Raw genomic sequence first — 6,000 nt, forward strand, 5'->3', positions numbered from 1 at the left:
GCAAAGAATGCTGAAGGTACCATGGACTGCCAAAAGAACTAACAGATCTGTCCTGGAGGATGTGTCGCAGAGATGCTCCTTGGAAGCGAGGATGGCCAGACTTCATCTCACTTACTTTGGTCATGTTGTAAGAAGGGACCATTCCCTGGAGAAAGACGTCATGCTTGATAAGGTGGAGGGTCGATGAAAGAGGGGAAGTCCTTCAATGAGATAGATTGATATGGTGGCTGTGACAATGGGCTCAATTATAACAAGGATTGTGGAGCTGATGCAGGATCAAGAGGTGTTTTGTTCTGTTGTGCATGGGCTCGCTATGAATTAGAAATGACTGGACAGCGCCTAACAACAACAGCAGTATCTAGAAATGTACTTTTATGGTAGCCAATAGCCATGTGGTTATTTAAAATAAAATGATTATATTATGCAAAATTAAAAGTTTAGTTTTGCAGTTTCACTAGCCTTATTTAAACTGATCAATAGACATGTGTGCTCAGGATTATAATATTTACAGCCAGATAAACACTTCTCTCATTGCAGAAGATCCTATTGGATAATACCAATCTAGAAAAATAAATTGAATAGACATAGTAGAAAATATCAGAACTATTGCCCAAAATAAGTATAAGTTAAACTTTTGGTTCAGTTGTGACTGTACATGTGTACATGTGTATGTGTCTCTGTGTATATGTTCAGGATTACAATATGAAAGACTTTTCTTCCTGTGTGTCAACACATTTTAAAAAGTTTAAAGATCACTGATGTAGATGAACCATAATTTATTTAGCCAAATCTCAGTATCATTGAAACTTTAGTTTGTTCCCAGTGTTTGTTGTTATCAGAAGACCTGACACCCAGTAGACCATCACTGAGGTGATTATATAAGTTGTTGATATTAGATATCTGTTCTGATTGGTTAATGTAAATGCCATCAGTTCTTAAATGTTTTAATATCACCCCAGTATTAATTCTACTGTCTATATTTTTTGCCATAAATCTCCATTCATATCTTTGATGTTAGAACTAGATAGATTCTGAGAGCTGAAATTTCTGAATCACAACTTCTGGATGTTCTTAAATTGTATTATTTAAATGGTTATGATTTGGAAAATGGAAGCAAAACTGTGATTTTGCATGTGATGTGGTGGTGAGGAAGAAGAATTTTATAACTCGATTTTTATAGATTTCACCCAAAGACTCTTATCTTCCAACTTTGAGGTTAATCTTCTAATTTCATAATGTTTCCTTCATCACCCTCTATAAAAGTAAAAGTATGCAAATATAGTATTTATTATCAGCCTTGTCAAGATACATTTTGTATGAGATGCTGCTTAACCTATTTTGACAACTCTGGGCAATATTCAGGTCAGTTCTACCCTAACGTCCTGTGGTAGTTCAGTTTGTGGGTCAACTTGGCTGGGCCTGTTGTTGTACAGCAGCTTGCCATGCTCTGCCAACCTTGGGGCTTACAATGGACTTGAATTAATGGCCTGCCACGTGATTTGGTAATATCGGGACTGTGCCTTTTTACTTGTCAACCTTGACAACTCCCTTCCTGGTTTTAAACCATGCAGTATATATCCTTTTGTTCTGTTTGAATGACAGCCTCCTGGTCTATGCACATGTTCCCCATGAGCACAATTAAGTATTCTGGAATTCCCATTCTTTTCAATGTTATCCACAATTTGCTATGATCCACACAATCAAATGCTTTTGTATAGTAAAACACAAGTAAACATCTTTCTGGAATTCTTTGCTTTGAGCCAAGATCCATCTGACAGCAGCTATGATATCCCTTGTTCCACGTCCTCTTCTGAATCCAGCTTGCACCTCTGGAAGTTCTCTGTCAATATACTGCTGCAACCGTTTTTTTAAATTATTTTCAGTAAGATGACTATGCCATGGACTTCTAGAATAATGAACAAATCTGTCTTGAGAGAAATACAGCCAGAAGAATGTTCCTTAGAAGAGAGGATAATGAGAATTTGTGTCATATACTTTGGACATGTCATGAGGAGGGATCAGTAAAGTAGAAGGTCATTGAAGAAAAGGAAGATCCTTGACATAATGGATTGACATGGTGACTGCAACAATGGACTCAATCATCACAATAACTGAAGACTGGGCAGTGTTTTATTCTGTTGTTTCTAGGTTGCTATGAGTTGGAACTGACTCAATGGCATCTAACAACATATCTTCTGTACATTCTGTCAATTTTGCATCTTATATTTAAGCTATGATATTAAGTGCATATATATTTAGGCTTTTCATGTCTTCCTAATAAATCAATCTTTTATCATTATAAAATATCCCTCTCCAATGTTAATGCCCATAAGGCACATATTTTTCCATCTTTTTATTTTTCTATTATCTGTGTCCTTACATCAAAAATATGTCTTTTGCCATAGGATATAGTGAATCATTAAAAAAATAATAATAACTTTTATCTTTGAATGATCTTTCTACTTTTCTATTATCTGTATCTTTATATTGAAAATATGTCTTGTGCAAATAGCATATGTTGAATAATTTTTTAAAAAATCCACCACTATAACCTCCATCTTTTAATGATAGTATTTAGAGTTTTTGTTTGTTGCTTGCTTGCTTATTTATTTATCTGTGCTTTTCACATTTAATATTTACTGACCTAGTTGGGTGTAGGGAGCTTTGGTGGTGCATTTGGTTGCTAACTAGGTTGATGGTTCAAACCAACCAGCTGCTCTGTGGAAGGAAGATGAGGTAATCTAGTTTAGTTAAGATTTATAGCCTTGGAAACACTATCGGGGTCGCTGTGAGTGGGAATCAGCTTGATGGTAGTGTTTTTTTTTTTTTTTTTTTGACTATTTCTTTCATATCTTCTTTTGGATCAATCAAGTATGGTTAGCATTTTATTTACATACTTTGTTGTTTTTTTATTAACTCATTTTTGCATTTCCATTTAGTGTTCATGCTATATAGTAAAGCATGCATTCATAACACAAATTACCTTAAATTCATTTTACCACTTCTTGTCTAATGTACGAAACTTTCAACTCCTCCTGTCCTTTTTGTTATTGAGATCATGTGGTTTACTTTTACATCTGCTACATACCCCACAAGACATTTTAATAGTTTTTCTTTAAACAGTCTTTTCTAAAATGCACCATTTTTCTTTCATACTTACCTACATTTTTATTATTGTTAAATTCTATTTGTTTCTTTATGGAATTCCATTCTTCTAACTGGTTTCATTTTCCTTCAGTCTGAAAAAACTCAGTATTTTTTGTAGTATGGTTAGGATGACTGTATATTCTCATCTCTTTTCTTTGAAAATGTCTTAATTTGGGAGCTCTGGTGTCATAGTCCCTGAGGCATTTTACTGTTAACCAGAAAGCTGGTGGTTCAAACCCACCAGCCACTCCTTGGAAAGAAGATAGGGCAATCTACTTCCATAGAGATACTGCCTTGGAAACCCAAGTAGGGGTTGTTATGAGTCGAATCGACTCAATTAGCAGTGAGTTTGTTTTGTTTTTTGTATGCCTTTACTTAGCCTTTATTTTTGATGAGTATATTTTCTGGATATAAATATTCCTATCTAGAAGTTTGTTCACCTTGTATCACCTTAAAACTGTTTTTCAATGGCTTTCTCTTCCATGGTTTATACTATGTTAAAACATCAGCCATAATCCTTATTCTTATTTCATTAAAAACAATTTTTCTTATTCTTAAGTTGTTGGGGTGGGAGAGGTGGTGGTGGAAAGAAGTATTTATTCATAAACATGTTTCCTTTTGTTAAAAAAAAAATCACTTCACAGGGCAATGAGTAGATTCAACAACAACCATATAAGCTGCCATAAGGAAGTCCCTCAATTTCAGTGAAAGTAGGGAATCCCTTGCAAAGGAAGTAAGAGAAGATTCAGGTGAGATTGTATTGGAAAATGCCCATGAGTAACAAGAAAAACCCACAACAGTTGCTGCACTGAGTTCCTTGTTTTGCAAAGGAGCAAAGGCAATAGTGATCTGCCTACATGATCTTGGGAATGTTGTTGTTACATGCCATCAAGTGGGACCTGACTCATAGTGACCCCTCCTTGGGTTTCCGAAACAGTATCACTATGGAAGCAGATTGCCCCATCTTCCTCCCGAGGAGTGGCTGGTGGGTTTGAACCGCCAGCCTTCTGGTTAGCAGTCAAGTGCTACCAGATCTTAGGAATAATACAAGTTATTTCTAGGGGTCTTTCAGGAAGAAAGCAAAGTAAATATATGGATCTGAGGTAGAACATAACTTTATTTGAAACAATATATTAGGGAGAATTTCCCTTTATCTATGATAATGAGTTTCAAATGTGTTTCTATTCCCCTCAATTTTTCAGTTGCCACTTAATTTTATTTTTACTATGAAAAAGTAATTGATATTTATGAAGTCCAATTTATTGATATTTTATTTTTTACTTCTGGATGTTGTTAGATGTTCTCCATTTCAAAATTATAAAAGGAATCTGTGATGTTTAATTTCTTTCATTTTTTATCTTTAAAAATCTGATATATTTAGGACATACTCTACTATAAAATGTATAAAACAGGGCCAATTTATTTTTCCCCCAGATTTATTTATTCCCATAATATTGTTTTAATAGGCATTTTCTCACCACTGATTTGTAACCACTTCTACCATTTATAAAATTCTTGTAAGTTTCTTATTTATATCTGGAATTTCTATTATAGTTCATCCTGTCAGTCTATTCATACTGTCACATCTCTATTTAATTATTTCTATTATTAGTTTTATTATTATTAGCTGTGCTACTAATTTTCATGAGCCTATTGGTAACATCATAACAAACAGATACCATTGCTATAATTTTCATGGACACATTGGGCATGTCATATTAAATAAATAATATAAAAGTAGTATATGAAGATATGCAGAAGGGAAAATTTCAGTTCAAGAGAAGTTCAGAAATAATTTATTTCAAGAGGAAGAGCCAAGATGGCAGATTAGGCAGACACACTATCCAGACCCTGTACAACACACTCAAGAAAGCAAGGAAAATCCTGGATTGTAGAGCTTCAAAAGAAAGGACAAAAATGTAGATCATATACAGATGAAAGGAGGAGACTGAATGAAAACAGTGAACAAGAAGTGGTACACTACCAATCAGCATAGTGTAGCCATTTTTAATTATTGCAGACAGTGCTCCAATCAGAGCAGGAACCAGGTAACCAGCTCCATTTGCCAAAGGCTGCACCAGCACCCATATCAGTGATCAGGCAACCAGAAAGGTATGAACTCCCCCCTTATGTTACACAACCTCCCAGTGACCTGAGAATAGCTCCCTCAACACACACTTACCGTCAGCCAGTCAAACCCTTTGCCAGTGCTGTGCTGCATTTTTTTATTATTATTTTGTTTTATTTTTCTGCTTTGTTCTTTTATCTTTTCCTCTTTTTTTCTTTTCTTTCTTCTTTTTACTTCTTCCCTTGTCTTTCCTCTTTTTCCTTCTTCCCTTCCTTCTTTTCTTCCTTCCTTCCTTTTTAAATAGATTCTGAGGAGCAGGAGCCTGGCTGCCCACATGATTAAAAGCACTCATCCCCAACATTCCCTGGTCAGAGGTGGGAACTGCCATGGAGCAAGCACTACATTCCTGAGCAACTGTGTTTGGTGGCTGGCACTTTCACCAGTACTGTGATGCTTCCTTCCTTCTTTTCTCCTTCTTTTTTGTTCCCTCTTCTCCCTTTTATTTTCTTCTTCTTTATTTGCCTTTTTTTTCTCTTTCAACTCTTCTTTTTTTTTTTTTTTTAAATATCGTGGAGTGAGTGCTCCCCTCTCAGCCAGCATTCAGCAACACCTGTCCCCATTCCTCAGGGGACAGTGCTGCATGCTCCCCTGGAGTAAACTCCACATTCCTGCTCCAGCTCTGTTTAACTCACTGTCATGGAGTCAGATCTGACTCATAGTGACCCCTCCTTGGGTTTCTGAGGCAGAAGATAGATTGCCCAACCTTCCTTCCAAGGAGTGGCTGG

The sequence above is a fragment of the Orycteropus afer genome, unplaced genomic scaffold (genome assembly GCF_000298275.1).
Source record: "Orycteropus afer afer isolate SDZICR_OR568_19922 unplaced genomic scaffold, OryAfe1.0 scaffold00242, whole genome shotgun sequence".
NCBI lineage: Eukaryota > Metazoa > Chordata > Mammalia > Tubulidentata > Orycteropodidae > Orycteropus > Orycteropus afer.